This window comes from Bubalus bubalis, chromosome 14 (assembly GCF_019923935.1).
Source record: "Bubalus bubalis isolate 160015118507 breed Murrah chromosome 14, NDDB_SH_1, whole genome shotgun sequence".
Classification (NCBI taxonomy): Eukaryota; Metazoa; Chordata; class Mammalia; order Artiodactyla; family Bovidae; genus Bubalus; species Bubalus bubalis.
In genome coordinates, this window is record NC_059170.1 from 36224289 (window position 1) to 36243758 (window position 19470).

The following is a 19470-nucleotide window of genomic DNA, read 5'->3' on the forward strand; positions in this document are numbered from 1 at the left end:
GGGATAGTTGGGGAATTTGAGATGGACACGTATACACTGCTATACTTAAAATGGATAACCAATAAGGACCTATTGTATGGTATATAGCAGATGGAACTCTGCTCAGTATTATGTGGCAGCCTTGATGGGAGGGGAGTTTGGGAGAATGGATACATGAATATGTATGGCTGACTTCCTTCACCATTCACCTGATACTATCACAACATTGTTAATCAGCTATACCTCAATACAAAAGAAAAGTTGTTTTTTTTTTTTAAAAAAAGAATGTCTATATGTGTATAACTGAGTCACTTTGCCATACAGCAGAGATTGGCACATTGTAAATCAACTACACTTCAATTAAAAAATATAATTAAAAAAAGAAAGTTTCACACATCATGACAGTTAACGTTGAAATATTTAAGTATGCGTCTTCTAAGAGTATTCTCCTACACAGCAACAATATTATTAGTACACCTTAGAAGGTTAATATCAATGAAATAATATCAAACATACAGTCCATACTCAAATTTTTCCAGGTCATTCCAATAATATCCTTATATTAATAGCTTCTCTTTCAATTGAAGATCCATTCTAGGATCACTTACTACATTTGATTTTCATGGCTCTTTAATCTTTTTTCATCTAGAATAGCTATTCTGCTTATTTTTGCATATAATATTGGCTTTCTGAAGTGACCAAACCAGTTATTTTGTGCAATGTACTTCAACTGTATTTGTGAGGCTATTTGCCTTATAACAAGATTTGGCTGGTGTATTTTTATTAGGAACACTGCAAATGTGAGGTTGTGCCCTTCTCAGTGCAACATCACATCAGAGGTCACATGATATCATTTTGACCCATGACTTGGAATGTTAAGTTTGACCCCTTCCCTAAAGTGAAAGCCTCTAGATAATTCCCTTGTAAAACTACTTTTCCTCTTTTATAATTAACAAGTAGTCTCAGGGCTAATGCTTTAAGGCTGAGGTCTGAAAGATCAATTACTGGAAGTGGAGTAAAAACCATGATCCATCAATAATTCTGTGCAAGAAAATGCAAGAATATTAGAAAGGAAAGTAAGTGCTCCCTCCCACACCACTTTCCTTTCATGCACATACACTGACACAATCTAAGGATCCCTGGAGATGCTGGGAAAAAGATAATGGTAAACCCAACATGTACGGGATGAGAGTTTGAGCTGTTCCATTTTAACCCCGGCTGTTGGAAGAATTGGTAGCCCTTGAGGTGGCAGGCACTCTTGTAGATTGTTTGCAGTAATGAACCCAATTTGTCCATGCCCCTCTATCCATGCTCTTTGATAGTACCTTCTCACATGACCTCTGAACCTGGTCATATGACTTGCTTTCTCAATGGGACAGTAGCAAATGACACAAGCAGAGATCAAAATGGAGAAGGCAATGGCAGCCCACTCCAGTATTTTTGCCTGGAAAATCCCATGGACGAAGGAGCCTGGTGGGCTGCAGTCCATGGAGTCACTAAATGTCAGACACGGCTGAGCGACTTCACTTTCACTTTTATGCATTGGAGAAGGAAATGGCAACCCACTCCAGCGTTCTTGCCTGGAGAATCCCAGGGATGGGGAAGCCTTGTGGGCTGCCGTCTATGAGGTTGCACAGAGTTGGACACGACTGAAGCGACTTAGCAGCAGCAGCAGCAGCAGAGATCAAAAAAAGTGCACATTAGGATTTGCTCTCTTTCTGCTCTTGGACCTTGAGACTACCATTTGAGTGATCCAGCTAGCCTGCTGGGCAGTAGGAGACCACAGGGCCTCGGCATTCCTCTCACCACAGTCTACGACAAAAAGCCAGCAGACAAATGAGTGAAGCCATCTAAGACCAACTAGTCCACATACACCTTACAAGCTGACCTCAGACACTTGAGCAAACACCACTGAGATCAGCCAAGCCTGCCCCAGTTGGCAGAATAGCCCAGCTGACCCATAGACTCATGAGAAATGATGAATAATTCTTAAGTTACTAAGTTTAGGAAAGATCTACTAATTAATATTATGCAGCAAAAACAAACTGATACACTTAGGAACTACTTTCATTCACAAACTTCGATTCAAGATATAAACTGTAACCTGGTTTTTAAAAGATAACATCTCTCTTCATAGGTTATAATCTTTTTCTTCTTTTTTTTAAATATAAATTTATTTTAGTTGGAGGTTAATTACTTTACAATATTGTATTGGTTTTGCCATACATCAACATGAATCTGCCACGGGTGTACACATGTTCTTTTTCAAAATAAGATTTATACCGAAACTTTATGAGGGTTTTCAAAAAAAACTTAACATGGTTTCAGCAAATTCTAAATTCAACTGAACTCAAAACCAATGTCTTGTGACTTTCTACATATATGCCTATTTTAGTACAAGATAGCTATGTACAGAATATATTGAAACATTCCAATGTTCTTTAGTTGGATTATTAACATAAACACACTGTTCAATAGAAATGCCAAGCCTCAATGAAGGCAAACCAATTTGACCTCAAATCATAACTTTGTTGCAGAGTTTAAAGTAGTATGAAAATCCCATAGAGGAATGCTCAAACTTTCCTGTGCATTAGAATCATCTGGAGAAGCTTTTAAAAATCCCAATACCCAGGCCACACTCCAAACCAATTATGTCAGAATCCCTGGGAGTAGTCCCCAGATATCAGTACTTTTTGATAGCTCCTTAGGCCATTCTAATGCAGAGCTAAGCCTGAGAACCAGACCCACCAAATGTGTCTGTATATAAATGTATCAACAGATGTAAGTCATTCATTCTGCAGTTCAAGTAATTGAGAAGCAAAAATACAGCATGTGATCTACTCACTAATATACATGTTACAGTAACCCTTTACAAAAGCATCAAAAGATGTGTTCATCTCTAATTTCTATGCATAACAATTTCATATTTTAGGTAATGTAAAAAGATCTGACAACCAAACTTCACAATTATCCAATAATACTTTATTATTTTTTCTCTTCCAGAGTGCATCCTGAACCCTGGAAACTTATCAAAATAATTCAATTGCTTAATTTTAGAATTAAATAATGTAATAATTGTCTCAATAGACCTCTGCCCTCTGAGGATTCCCTATTCTCTAACTATATGCCTGGCAGAAAATACTTTTAAATTTCTTTTGAAAACTATTCTTGGCTTGCTATTCTGAGTTTCTTAGCCATTATATCCTAACTGCTTTATGACTCAACCCCAGGACTCCTAAACCATGTGCATGGTAAGTCATTGCATCTACATTGTGAACTTTCCATAAGGGTCTTTTGCTGCTCAGGGATTTTGTCTACATTTTACAACCTGGCTCCTACAAATCCTCTGCAGCTTGTTTAGCCACAGATCTCTAAAATGAGCCAAACTGATTTTCTTCCTAGATTTTTTTAATCCTCCAAGACTTCACTGAACAGTTAGTTGTCTAAATTTCATCACATCTACAACATAAGACATGTTGTATAACAATATTCTCTGAACAAAAAGATAACACACCAGATGATGGGCTAGAAGAGATTCAGAGATTACACAAACTCCCTTTCCCAGACATAGCCAATTCAACCAATTAAGTTGTAAATACAATCATCAGTATCTCCTGTCATGACTTCCCCACCCAACTCAGAGTTGGTATTGAACACCTTGAATCAAGTAAGGGTTACTGTGTGGCAGAAATAGACAATAAAATCTGAAACAGAGAAACTACAAACAGTTCCAAAGTCTCAAAAAATATTCTAAGGTCAACTATAAATATACTGACCTCCAACTACTAAAGGTGGTCGATGACTTGTCATTTCACAAGAGAATGACATTTTGAAATATGTGCCAAGCTGTATGGGTCTAAAAGGATAATGAGCAAGGATCAGGGGCTGTTGCATTCAAAGGAAACTGGGAAATTCCATGTCATCAGAAAAGCCTAGAAATGAAGCTTGAATGACTGATCAGGAGAGCCTGCTCTACAGGGAGAAAAGGGAAGAAGGGACTCCTAACATAGCCTGAGTCTTGTCAAACATGGGAGAGGGTGGAGAATGGGGAGGGAAAACAGATGCAGAAAGTCAGCGGCTTTCCTGAAATACAGATGGGTTATTATGTCAAGTATGGGGAAAATGTTGACAATTACAAACAGATTTCATAAAACTGAGTTTGTTTATAGGAGTGGGTTCAAACAGAGTTTTAAAAGGAAAGAACTGATTGCTTTCTCTGAGCCTGGTATCTTGGTCCATTCAGCAGGGCCAGGAGAAGCACTCTAGACCCTGCCTCACCACTTCCATACTATCCCAGATGCTTTCAGTCTCTAGAATGGAAGCCTCCTAAAGGAGAACTGTTACTTTCTTTAGTAAATTATTTGTTTCTTGGTGGTTAGGCTCAGAAGCTATCATGTATTTTACTCAGTTATTTGATGGTAGAGAGTGAGCCCAGGTGATTTTTTTTTTCTTTTCTTTAGCTATACATAGTGATACATATATCAACTTGGATTTAATCAAGTTCTTTATACATATAAACAAAGTTTTATAGTTCCTTTGTGGAATATGCCAGCACAAAGTACCTTCAGCCCCACTGTAACATGATCTGCCTGAAAGAGGTTGAGTAGAAAATTCTAGAGCTGTTTTTGTTATGGAAGTGGAGGGTAGAGGGGAGGAGTGCTATTTCCCCCCTCACCTGCTTGGGGGTGTCCATACAATTCTGCTTACCCCTCCCCAGCCATAAATGACTGCACCAGAGGTGGATAAGGGCTTCCATGCAGTTGTATGTGTTGTACCCTGCACAAAGAAAGGGAGTGGCTGGGCTCAAGTGACGCCCTGGCTCAGGGCTGTATCTGCCTGCCTGAAGGAAGGATGCCTTTTCCAAGTAACGCTAATGCACCCCAAATGCCTCATCCAAGCTATTGCTGCTGCTAAGTCACTTCAGCCGTGTCTGACTCTGTGCAACCCCATAGACAGCAGCCGACCAGGCTCCCCCATCCCTGGGATTCTCCAGGCAAGAATACTGGAGTGGATTGTCATTTCCTTCTCCAATGCATGAAAGTGAAAAGTGAAAGGAAGTCGCTCCATCGTGTCCGACCCTCAGCGACCCCATGGACTGCAGCCTACCAGGCTTCTCCGTCCATGGGATTTTCCAGGCAAGAGTACTGGAGTGGGGTGCCATTGCCTTCTCAGTTATCCAAGCTGGGTGAATTAAATTCTTTTTCTCCCAGGCAAATAGGATTCCTGGGCTTTAAAGCTATAAATGTAGATGCAACTGGGTCTGAAACATGGAGAGAGAGCAAACACACAGAGAGGAGAAGGTATGGAAAACCAGGCAGAGACCTCACAGAAAATGGCGATACAAGCTTCATAATGATCTCCAGCTGGGTTTCTGGACCCAAGAGTTCTGACTTGGGTTCCATGAGATATGCCCGGCTCTCTCACCTAGATTTCACTCCTAGACATGGGCTGGTCCAGGTGCACTTCTGGTAGTTGCAACGACCTTGTGAAAAACTGCTCCTCAGGTGCCTTTGAGATAAATCATCTGATTCCTGTGCCCAGTCAGTATAACTTTCCCTAATGTTTCAAGATTGCCCGGAGAAATATCAATAACCTCAGATATGCAGATAACACCACCCTTATGGCAGAAAGTGAAGAAGAACTAAAAAGCCTCTTGATGAAAGTGAAAGAGGAGAGTGAAAAAGTTGGCTTAAAGCTCAACATTCAGAAAAAGAAGATCATGGCATCTGGTCCCATCACTTCATGGCAAATAGATGGGGAAACAGTGGAAACAGTGGCTGACTTTATTTTGGGGGACTCCAAAATCACTGCAGATGGTGATTACAGACATGAAATTAAAAGACGCTTACTCCTTGGAAGGAAAGCTATGACCAACCTAGACAGCATATTAAAAAGCAGAGATATTACTTTGCCAACAAATGTCTGTCTAGTCAAGGCTATGGTTTTCCCAGTGGTCATGTATGGATGTGAGAGTTGGCCTATAAAGAAAGCTGAGCTCCAAAGAATTGATGCTTTTGTACTGTGGTGTTGGAGAAGACTCTTGAGAGTCCCTTGGACTGCAAGGAGATCCAACCAGTCCATTCTAAAGGATATCGGTCTTGGGTGTTCATTGGAAGGACTGATGCTGAAGCTGAAACTCCAATACTTTGGCCACCTGATGCAAAGAGTTGACTCATTTGAAAAGACCCTGATGCTGGGAAAGATTGAGGGCAGGAGGAGAAGGGGACAACAGAGGATGAGATGGTTAGATGGCATCACGGACTCAATGGACATGGGTTTGGATAGACTCCGGGAATTGGTGATGGACAGGGAGGCCTGGCTTGCTGCTGTTCATGGGGTTGCAAAGAGTCGGATACGACTGAGTGACTGAAGTTCTTCTCATCAGGTGGCCAAAGTATTGGAGTTTCAGCTTCAGCATCAGTCCTTCCAATGAACATTCAGGACCGATCTTTAGAATGGACTGGTTGGATCTCCTTGCAGTCCAAGGGACTCTCAAGAGTCTTCTCCAACACCACAGTTCAGAAGCATCAATTCTTTGGCACTCAGCTTTCTTTATAGTCCAACTCTCACATCCATACATGACTACTGGAAAAACCTCTCCTATTAACATCTCTCACCAGAGTGATACATTTGTTGCAACTGATAAACCTACATTGACACATCATTATCACCCAAAGCTCATAGTTTACATTAGTGTCCATTCATGATATTGAACATTCTATGGGTTTGGACAAATGTATAAAAACCTGTATCTCAGGTGGCTCAATGATAAAGAATCCACCTGCCAATGCAGGAGATGCAGGAGACTCAGGTTAGATCCCTGGATCAGGAAGATCCCCTGGTGTAGGAAATGCCAATCTGCTCCAATATTCTTGCCTGGGAAATTCCATGGACCAAGGAGCCTGTTGGGTTGAGTCCACAGGGATCACAAGGATTTGGACGTGACTGAGCACACACACACACACACACACACACACACACACACACAGAGTAGTTTCACTGCCCTAAAAATTCTCTGTGTTCCACTTTTTCATCCCCATCTCCTTGCTAACCTCTGGCAAGCACTGTTCTTTTTACTGACTCCGTAGTTTTGGCTTTTCCAGAATGTCATATAGTTGGAGTTATATTTATGTAGACTTTTTGGATTGGTCTCTTTTACTCAATAATAAGCATTTAGGATTCTTCTAGGTTTTTTCATAGCTTGATTAGACAGCTCATTTCTTTTTAGCACTGAATAATACTCTACTGTCTGGATGTACTTGTTTATTTATCCATTTACCTACTGAAGCACATCTTTGTTCCTTCCAAATTTGGGTAGTTATGAATAAAACTGCTGTAAATATCCATGTGAAGGTTCTTCTGTGGACATAAGTTTTCAACTCCTTTGAGTAGATACCAAGAAGCATGATTGCTGGATCTTAAGGTAAGTATATGTTTACTTTCGAAGCAACCACAAAGTGGCTTCCAAAGTGGCTATAACCATCTTGCATTCCCGCTAGAAATGGATGAGAGTTCCTATTGCTCTACACCCTCACCAACATTTGGTGTTGTCAGTGTTCTGGGTCTTGGTCATTCCTACTAATGGTATCTTATAGTTGTTTTAATTTGCATTTCCCTGATGACATCTGATGTGGAGCATCTTTTCATTTGCTATTTGCCATCTGTATAATCTTTTTTGGTGAAAGTGAAAGTGTTAGTCTCTCAGTCTTGTCCAACTCTTTGTGACCCCATGGACTGTAGTCCCCAGGCTCTTCTGTCCATGGAATTCTCCAGCAGGGGTACTGGGGTGGGTTGCCATTCCCTTCTCCAGGGGATCTTCCCAACCCAGGGACTGAACCCAGGTCTCCTGCATTGCAGGCAGATTCTTTACCATCTGAGCCACCAGGGAAGCCCCTTCTTCAGTGAGGTATCTGTTAAGGTCTATGGTCTACTTTTTAATTGGGCTATTTGTTTTTATATTTAAGAGTTTTAAGAGTTCTTTGCATATTTTAGGAAATATTTATCAGATAAATCTTTTGCAAATATTTTCTCCCCAAGCTAGTAGTTTATCTTTTCATTCTATTGACAGTGTCTTTTGCAGAGAAGTTTTTAATTTTAATGAAATTGGCTTATTAATTCTTTCTTTCAAAGATCATGCCTTTGGTATTGTATCTAAAAAGTCATCACCAAACTCAAGGTTATCTAAATTTTCTCTTATGCTGTCTTCTAGGAATTTTATAAGTTTGTACTTTACATTTGGGTATGTGATCCATTTTTCTTGGGTTTTGGGTTTTTAAATTTTCTTTATTTTTATTGAAGTATAGTTGATATACAATATTATATAAGTTACAGATGTAAAATATAGTGATTCACAATTTTAAATGTTATACTTCATTGTAGTTATTATAAAATATTGCTATATTTAATATATCCTTGCTGCTTATTTTATATGTCATAGTTTGTACCTCTTAATCCTCTACCCTTTTACTTCCCCTCCCTTCTTCCCTCTTCCCACTACTGATAACCACTAGTTTGTTCTCTATAAGGAGGGTATGTGATCCATTTCAGGATTTGGAATAGCGCAACTGGAATTCCATCACCTCCACTAGCTTTGTTCGTAGTGATGCTTTCTAAGGCGCACTTGACTTCACATTCCAGGATGTCTGGCTCTAGGTCAGTGATCACACCATCGTGATTATCTGGGTCGTGAAGATCTTTTTTGTACAGTTCTTCTGTGTATTCTTGCCATCTCTTCTTAATATCTTCTGCATCTGTTAGGTCCATACCATTTCTGTCCTTTATCGAGCCCATCATTGCATGAAATGTTCCTTTGGTATCTCTGATTTTCTTGAAGAGATCTCTAGTCTTTCCCATTCTATTGTTTTCCTCTATTTCTTTGCATTGACCGCTGAAGAAGGCTTTTCTTATCTCTTCTTGCTATTCTTTGGAACTCTGCATTCAGATGTTTATATCTTTCCTTTTCTCCTTTGCTTTTCGCTTCTCTTCTTTTCACAGCTACTTGTAAGGCCTCCCATTACAATTTGGAAAACTCAGCAGTGGCCACAGGACTGGAAAAGGTCAGTTTTCATTCCAATCCCAAAGAAAGGCAATGCCAAAGAATGCTCAAACTACCACACAATTGCACTCATCTCACACGCTAGTAAAGTAATGCTCAAAATTCTCCAAGCCAGGCTTTAGCAATATGTGAACTATGAACTCCCTGATGTTCAAGCTGGTTTTAGAAAAGGCAGAGGAACCAGAGATCAAATTGCCAACATCCGCTGGATCATAGAAAAAGCAAGAGAGTTCCAGAAAAACATCTATTTCTGCTTTATTGACTATGCCAAAGCCTTTGACTGTGTGGATCACAATAAACTGTGGAAAATTCTTCAAGAGATGGGAATACCAGACCACCTGATCTGCCTCTTGAGAAACCTATATGCAGATCAGGAAGCAACAGTTAGAACTGGACATGGAACAACAGACTGGTTCCAAATAGGAAAAGGAGTTCGTCAAGGCTGTATATTGTCACCCTGTTTATTTAACTTATATGCAGAGTACATCATGAGAAACACTGGACTGGAAGAAACACAAGCTGGAATCAAGATTGCTGGAAGAAATATCAATAACCTCAGATATGCAGATGACACCACCCTTATGGCAGAAAGTGAAGAGGAACTAAAAAGCCTCTTGATGAAAGTGAAAGTGGAGAGTGAAAAAGTTGGCTTAAAGCTCAACATTCAGAAAACGAAGATCATGGCATCCGGTCCCAGCACTTCATGGGAAATAGATGGGGAAACAGTGTCAGACTTCATTTTTCTGGGCTCCAAAATCACTGCAGATGGTGACTGCAGCCATGAAATTAAGACGCTTACTCCTTGGAAGGAAAGTTATGACCAACCTAGATAGCATATTCAAAAGCAGAGACATTACTTTGCCAACAAAGGTTCATTTAGTCAAGGCTATGGTTTTTCCTGTGGTCATATATGGATGTGAGAGTTGGACTGTGAAGAAGGCTGAGCACCGAAGAATTGATGCTTTTGAACTGTGGTGTTGGAGAAGACTGTTGAGAGTCCCTTGGACTGCAAGGAGATCCAACCAGTCCATTCTGAAGGAGATCAGCCCTGGGATTTCTTTGGAAGGAATGATGCTAAAGCTGAAACTCCAGTACTTGGGCCACCTCATGCAAAGAGTTGACTCATTGGAAAAGACTCTGATGCTGGGAGGGATTGGGGGCAGGAGGAGAAGGGGACGACCGAGGATGAGATGGCTGGATGGCATCACTGACTCGATGGACGTTGAGTCTCAGTCAACTCCAGGAGTTGGTGATGGACAGGGAGGTCTGTCGTGCTGAGATTCATGGGGTCGCATAGAGTTGGACACAACTGAGGGACTGATCTGATCTGATCTGATCTGTGATCCATTTTGAGTTAATTTTTGTGAAGTTATAAAGCCTTATTTAGATTCTTTTTTTTTTTTTAATGTGGATGTCCAGCTGCTTCATCACAATCTGTTGGAATTTTTCTCCATAGTTCTGCTTTTTCTCCTTTGTCAAATATCAACTGGCTATATTTATATGGATCTATTTGTGGGCTCTCTATTCCATTCCATTGTTCTATTTGTCTGTTCTCTCACCAATACCACACTGTATTGATTACTATAGCTTTATACTAAAGCTTGAAATTGTTCATGTCAGCACTCCAATTTGTTCTTCTCCTTCAGTATTATGTTGGCTATTCTGAGTCTTTTGCCTCCCCATACAAATTTTAAAATCCGTTTGTCGATAGACACAAAGTACCTTGCTGTATTTTGACAGGGATTGTGTTAAATCTACAGGTCAAGTTGGGAAAAACTGACATCTTGACAATATTAAATCTTCCTATCTGTGAATATAGGATAGTTCATTTATTTAATTATGCTTTGATTTCTATCATTAGAGTTTTGTAGTTTTTCTCATATAAATCTTATCCTATTTTGTTAGTATTCTGTTTTGTGGGGAAGCTAATGTAAATGATATTGCATTTTTTTTATTTCAAATTCCACTTGTTCCTTGCTAGCATGTAGGAAAGCATTTGACTTCCGTATATTAACCTTGTATCTTGCAACCTTTCTATATTCACTTGTTAGTTGGAGAAAGTTTTTTATTGATTCAATCATGCCATCTTCAACACAGATTGTTTTATTTCTCTGTTTCTAATCCGTATTCCTTTTATTTCCTTTCCTTTATTATTGCATTAGTTAGGACTTTCAGTATGATATTGAAAGCAGTGATGAAAGAGGACATCCTTGCCTTGTTCCTGGTCTTAGTGGGAAAGCTTTCGGTTAGGTTTTCTGTGGATATTCTTTATCAGGCTGAGGAAGTTCAACTCTATTCTTAGTTTACTGAGGGTTTTTTTTTTTCCCCCAACTGAATAAGTGTTGAATTTTGTTAAATGCTTTTTCTGTATCTATTAATATGATCATGTTTCTTTAGCCTATTGATGTAACATTAATTGATATTCAAATGTTGGACCAGCCTTTTATACCTAGGATAAATCCCACATTGTTGCAGTATATAATTCTTTTTTCTATTCTGTTGGATTCAACTTGATAATATTTTGGTGAATATTTTCACATCTATGTTTATGAGAGATATTGGTCTGTAGTTCCCTTATAATGTCATTATCTGATTTGGGGATTAGGATAATACTGGCCTCATAGACTGAGTGAGGAGTTACTGCTTCTGCTTTTATCTTCTGAAAGAAATTGCAGGGAACTGGTGTAATTTTTTCCTTAAATGTCTGTTAGAATTCAATTTTATTAATCTTTTAAAAAAACCAGTTTTTGGTCTCATTGATTTTTCTCTATTAATTTTCTGTTTTTAATTTCTTTCATTTCTGTTCTAATTTCTCTTATTTATTTTCTCCTGCTTACTTTGGATTAATTTGTTCTTATTCTAGTTTCCTAAAGTAGAGGTTAAATGATTTATTTTAGATCTTTCCTCTTTTCTAATGTATACATTCTATGTTACTCAATTTTTTTCAAACCTCTGTTTTTATTGTATCCTACAAATTTTTATGAGTTGCATTTTCATTTAGTTGAAATATTTTAAATTTTGTCTAGATTTTTCCTTTGACTCATGTATTATTTAGAAGTGTGCTGTTTTATTTCCAAATATTTTGAGATTTTCCAACTATCTTTCTGATATTGATTTCTAGTTTAATATCATTGTGATCTGAGAGTAGACATTACACGATTTCTCCTTTTTTTTAACTGCTTAATGTATACAAGCTCATCATCACTAGACCTGCCTTACAAGAAATACTAAAGAAATTTCTTCAGATTTAAACAAAAGGATGCTAATGACATGAAAACATATAAACATATAAAACTCAGACATGACTGAACAACTGAACTGAACAGTAAATATACTCAAGTTCAGAATACTCTAATACTGTAATGAAAGTGAAAGCAAAAGTGTTAGTTACTCAGTCCTGTCTGACTCTTTGAGACCCCATGGATTGTAGCCTGCCAGGCTCCTCTGTCCATGGGATTCTCCAGGCAAGAGTACTGGAGTGGGGTGCCACTGCCTTCTCCATGGTGGTGTATAAATCACTTTTATCTCAAGTAGAAAAATTTTAAAATAATATTAAAAGTAACCATAGCTACAATAGCATGTTAGTGAATGCGCAATATAAAAATGTATGAAGTATGACATCAGTAGCATAAAATATGTGGGGAGAAGTAAAATTATAGCATTTTTATATGCAGTTTATGGTAAGCTATTATCAGCTTTTTAAAAAATGTTATATCTAGAAAACTTTATGTGAGACTCTATGAGGCTTTATGTAAAACTCACAGTAGCCATAAAGAAAAAAACCTATCATAGTTATCCAAAAGTCAAAGGGATAGAAATTAAAGCATATTACTACCAAAAAAAAAATAAAAATCACAAATAAAGACAAGAAAGACCAGAAAAAAGCAACTAAGGAACTAAAAACACTGAAAAACAATTAACAAAATGGCAATAGAATGTCCTTACTACTAGTAATAGTCCTTACTATTATATAGTATAATATATATTACTATTATATAGTATAATATATATTATTATTATATAGTATAATATATATTATATATTATAATATATACTATATATAAATAGTATATATAATATATAGTATATAGTATAATATATATTATATATACTATATATTATTATTATTATATAGTAATATATATTACTTACTTACTATTACTTACTGTTAAATAGTAATAGTCCTTACTATTATTACCCATTAATAATTACTTGGAGCCTGGCAGATTACAGTCCATGGGGTCACAAAGGGTCGGACATGACTGAGTGACTAACACACTTTCTTGCTTAAATGTAAATGGACTAAATTCTCTAATCAAAAGACACAAAGTGGTTGAATGGGTTAAAAAAGATAAGATCCAACAGTATGCTACCTATAAGACCCTCACTTTAGCTTTAAAAATGCACATAGCTTGAAAATGAGTGATAGAAATGGAGTATCAGATAAAATGAACTTTCAGTCAAAATTGGTCACCAGAGAAAAAGATACTATATAGTGGTAAAGGGGTCAGTTCATCAAGAGTATACAACAATTGTAAATACATATGCACCCAACACGGGAGCACCTAAGTATTTCAAACAAATATTAATAGAACTGAAGAGAGAGATAGATAGCAATACAATAGTAGTAGGAGACATCAATACCCAACATTTAACATTGAACACATCATCCAGACGGAAAATTAATAAGGAGCATACCTGAATAACACTATAGATCAAATGGACCTAACAGATACATACAGAACATTCCATACAGCAGCAAAAAAATACACATTTTACTCAAGCACACACAAAATATTCTCCAGGACATTGTATCAGATCAGATCAGTTCAGTCGCTCAGTCGTGTCCGACTCTCTGCAACCCCATGAATCGCAGCACGCCAGGCCTCCCTGTCCATCACCAACTCCTGGAGTTCAGAACTCAGACTCACGTCCATCGAGTCAGTGATGCCATCCAGCCATCTCAATCTCTGTCGTCCCCTTCTCCTCCTGCCCACAATCCCTCCCAGCATCAGAGTCTTTTCCAATGAGTCAACTCTTTGTATGAGGTGGCCAAAGTACTGGAGTTTCAGCTTTAGCATCATTCCTTCCAAAGAAATCCCAGGGCTGATCTCCTTCAGAATGGACTGGTTGATGCCCTTGCAGTCCAAGGGACTCTCAAGAGTCTTCTCCAACACCACAGTTCAAAAGCATCAATTCTTCGGGGCTCAGCCTTCTTCCCAGTCCAACTCTCACATCCATTCATGACCACAGGAAAAACCATAGCCTTGACTAGACGGACCTTTGTTGGCAAAGTAATGTCTCTGCTTTTGAATATGCTATCTAGGTTGGTCATAACTTTCCTTCCAAGGAGTAAGTGTTTTTTAATTTCATGGCTGCGGTCACCATCTGCAGTGATTTTGGAGCCCAGAAAAATAAAGTCTGACACTGTTTACCCATCATTTCCCATGAAGTGCTGGGACCGGATGCCATGATCTTCGTTTTCTGAATGTTCAGCTTTAAGCCAACTTTTTCACTCTCCTCTTTCACTTTCATCAAGAGGCTTTTTAGTTCCTCTTCACTTTCTGCCATAAGGGTGGTGTCATCTGCATATCTGAGGTTATTGATATTTCTCCCAGCAATCTTGATTCCAGCTTGTGTTTCTTCCAGTCCAGCGTTTCTCATGATGTACTCTGCATATAAGTTAAATAAACAGGGTGACAATATACAGCCTTGACGAACTCCTTTTCCTATTTGGAACCAGTCTGTTGTTCCATGTCCAGTTCTAACTGTTGCTTCCTGACCTGCATACACATTTCTCAAGAGGCAGATCAGGTGGTCTGGTATTCCCATCTCTTTCAGAATTTTCCACAGTTTATTGTGATCCACACAGTCAAAGGCTTTGGCATAGTCAATAAAGCAGAAATAGATGTTTTTCTGGAACTCTCTTGCTTTTTCTATGATCCAGCGGATGTTGGAAATTTGATCTCTGGTTCCTCTGCCTTTTCTAAAACCAGCTTGAACATCAGGAAGTTCACGGTTCACATATTGCTAAAGCCTGGCTTGGAGAATTTTGAGCATTACTTTACTAGTGTGTGAGATGAGTGCAATTGTGCAGTAGTTTGAGCATTCTTTGGCATTGCCTTTCTTTGGGATTGGAAGGAAAAATGACCTTTTCCAGTCCTGTGGCCACTGCTGAGTTTTCCAAATTTGCTGGCATATTGAGTGCAGCACTTTCACAGCATCATCTTTCAGGATTTGGAACAGCTCAACTGGAATTCCATCACCTCCACTAGCTTTGTTCATAGTGATGCTTTCTAAGGCCCACTTGACTTCACATTCCAGGATGTCTGTCTCTAGGTCAGTGATCACACCATTGTGATTATCTGGGTCGTGAAGATCTTTTTTGTACAGTTCTTCTGTGTATTCTTGCCATCTCTTCTTAATATCTTCTGGTTCTGTTAGGTCCATACCATTTCTGTCCTTTATCGAGCTCATCTTTGCATGAAATGTTCCTTTGGTATCTCTGATTTTCTTGAAGTGATCTCTTGTCTTTCCCATTCTGTTGTTTTCCTCTATTTCTTTGCATTGATCACTGAAGAAGGCTTTCTTATCTCTTCTTGCTATTCTTTGGAACTCTGCATTCAGATGTTTATATCTTTCCTTTTCTCCTTTGCTTTTCGCTTCTCTTCTTTTCACAGCTATTTGTAAGCCCTCTCCAGACAGCCATTTTGCTTTTTTGCATTTCTTTTTTATGGGAATGGTCTTGATCCCTTTCTCCTGTACAATGTCACGAACCTCATTCTATAGGTCATCAGGCACTCTATCTATCAGATCTAGGCCCTTAAATCTATTTCTCACTTCCACTGTATAATCATAAGGGATTTGATTTAGGTCATACCTGAATGGTCTAGTGGTTTTCCCTACTTTCTTCAATTGTATATTGGGTCACAAAGAAAGCTTCAATGATTTAAGGAGATTGAAATCACATTTAGTGTCTATTCCAACTTCAATGGTATGAAACCAGAAATCAGCAACAGGAAAAAACTGCAAAATTTACAATTATGTGGAAATTAAACAACACACTCCTAAATAACCAACGAGTTGAAGAAGAAATCAAAGGAAAAATCATAAAATTTTTGAGACAAGCAAAAATGAAGTCACAACTATCAAAACTTATCGGATGTATCAAAAGCAGTCTTAAGATAGAAGATTATAACAATAATTAAGAAACATTAAGAAACAATAATTATAACAATAATTAAGAAACATTAAGAAAAAGAAAGATCTCAGACAAGCAACTTGAATTTATACCTCAAGGAATTAATAAAGACTAGAAAGACAAATAAAATCAATAAAACTAAGAGTTGGCTTTTTGAAAAGATAAAAAAAACGGAGAAAACTTTAGCTAGTCTAGGCAAGGAAAAAAAGAAAGGACTCATAAAAGTGTAAATGACAGAAGAGACATTACAACTGGTACTATGGAAATACAAAGAACCCTAAGGTTACTATAACAATGAACTGGATAACCCATTAATAAAAGGAACTGATAAATTTCTAGAAACATACATACAATCTACCAAGATTGAATCATAAAGAAATAGACAAACTGAGCAGATCAATAGTGATTAAGGAGATTGAAATCATAATCAAAAGCCTTCCACCAAAGAAAAGCTCAGGACAGGATGCTTTCACTTGTGAATTCTACTACAAATTTAAAGAAGAATTTTTTTTAAATCCTCAAATTCATACGGAATCACAAAAGACCTGGAATAGCCAAATAAATCCTGAAAAAAGAAGTAAAAAGCTGGAGGCATGATACTTCTTGGTTTTGAACTATACTGCAAAGCTATAATAAACATGCAGAAGGAAATGGCAACCCATGCCAGTATTCTTGTCTGGAGAATCCCATGGACAGAGGAGCCTGGTGGGCTGCAGTCCAAGGGGTCGCACAGAGTCGGACACAATGAAGTGACTTCAGTCGTGTCCGACTCTGTGCGACCCCAGAGACGGCAGCCCACCAGGCTCCCCCGTCCCTGGGATTCTCCAGGCAAGAACACTGGCGTGGGTTGCCATTTCCTTCTCCAATGAATGAAAGTGAAAAGTGAAAGTGAAGTCGCTCATTCGTGTCCGACCCTCAGCAACCCCATGGACTGCAGCCTTCCAGGCTCCTCCGTCCATGGGATTTTCCAGGCAAGAGTACTGGAGTGGGGTGCCATTGCCTTCTCCGATAATAAACAAATAGTATAGTACTAGCATAAAAGCCGGAGAAGGCAATGGCACCCCACTCCAGTACTCTTGCTTGGAGAATCCCATGGACAGAGGAGCCTAGTAGGCTGCAGTCCATGAGGTCGCTAGGAGCAGGACACGACTGAATGACTTCACTTTGACTTTTCACTTTCATGCATTGGAGAAGGAAATGGCAACCCACTCCAGTGTTCTTGCCTGGAGAATCCCAGGGATGGGGGAGCCTGGTAGGCTGCTGTCTATGGGGTCGCACAGAGTCGGACATGACTGAAGCGACTTAGCAGCAGCAGCAGCAGCGCATAAAAGCAGACACACAGTCTAATGGAACAGAATGCAGAACCCATAATTAAACCCATGTACATACACTTAACTCATATTTGACAAGGTAGCCAATAATACTCACTGGGGAAAAGATAGTCATTTCAATAAATGGTGTTGGGAAAATTGGATGTGCACAAACAAAAGGATGAAATTGGATCCCTAGATACATCACTCACAAAAATTAACTTGAAATATATTAAACACTTGAATGTAAGGCCTGAATTTGTCAAACTCCTAGAGGAAAACAGGGAAAATGTTCCATGACATTGGTCTTGGTGACCATTTTTTAAATATAACCCTAAAAGCATACTCAAGAAAAACAAAAATAAACAAGTGGGATTATATCAAACTAAAAAGCTTCTGCACATCAACAGAAACAGTCAACAGATGAAGAGGCATCCTAATGGGATAGGAGAAAATATTTGCAAATCATCTTCCAGCACTGGGATGACCCAGAGAGATGGTATGGGGAGGGAGGTAGGAGAGGGGTTCAGGATTGGGAACACGTGTACACCCGTGGCGGATTCATGTTGATGTATGGCAAAACCAATATAATATTGTAAAGTAATTAACCTCTAATTAAAATAAATAAATTAAAAAAAAACAAATAAGGTGTTAATATCCAAAATGTATAAGGAATTCATACAACTCAATAGCAATAATAATCATCTGATTTTTAAATGGTCAGAGGGCTGATTAGGCTTTTTTTTTCCAAAGAAGACATACAAATGGACAACAAGTACATGAAAAGATGCTTCGATATCACTAATCATCAGGGAAATGAAAATCAAAATCACAGTAAGAATTACCTCATCCCTGTTTGAATGGCTATTATCAAAAAGACAAAAGATAGCAAGTTTTGGCAAGGTTATGGAGAAAGGAGAACCCTGCGCAGTGTTGGTTGGAATGTAAATTGGTGCAGCCACTATGAAAAAAGTTGTGAAAGTTCCTCAAAAAATTAAAAATAGAACTACCATATGATCCAGCAATCCCCCTTTTGGGTATATATCAGAAGAATATAAAACCACTACCATGAAGAGATATCTGCACCCCCATGTTCTTTGCAGTGTTATTCACAATAGCCTAGACATGGAAACAACCTAAGTGTCCATGAATGTATCAACAGATGAGATATACATATGATGGAATACTGTAGAATGGTGGTTGCCAGGGGCTGGAGAGGAAATGGGGAGATGTTGGTTGAAGGGTACAAACTTGCAGTTATAATATCAATATAAGTTCTGAATATCTAATTACAGCATGGTGATTGTAGTTAACAGTACTGTATTATATACTCAAAAGGTGATGAGTTGAAAGTTGACCACTTTAAACTGTCTCACCACCAAAAAAAAAAAAAAATGTGAGGTGATGGATGTGTTAATTAACATTATTTTGGTAATCATTTCACAACATATACATGTATCAAACCATCACATTGTATACCTTAAACTTACACAATGTTATATATCAACTCTATCTAATAAATCTGAAAAAATAAAGTAAAAAATATTAAAGAAAAGAAGGAGGGTGTGGTTAGTTCTACATAAGGTGAGAGGCAGAATCACATAATGTCACAACCCAAAAGTTTTCTTAATCATCAATTCAGGAATTTGAAACTGGCATCCCATTGGACTATATCCATTATGAAATATGTTCTCTTTGGACAACACAGGGCTTTTGTTTTGTTTTAACTAACCCAAGAGACTATTTCTAAAGTTCTGAAATCCCAGACTCCGTGAAAAGATGGGAAGACCTGACCTGTCCATATTCCAAACTGTCGATAATCATTGGCTAGGATTTAACAACAGGCAATACCTTCAGTCCTTCAGTCTCCTGCCACAGCCTCCAGTTCCAATTCTGTAAAGCCAGAGCTTACCTCTGCTTTGCAG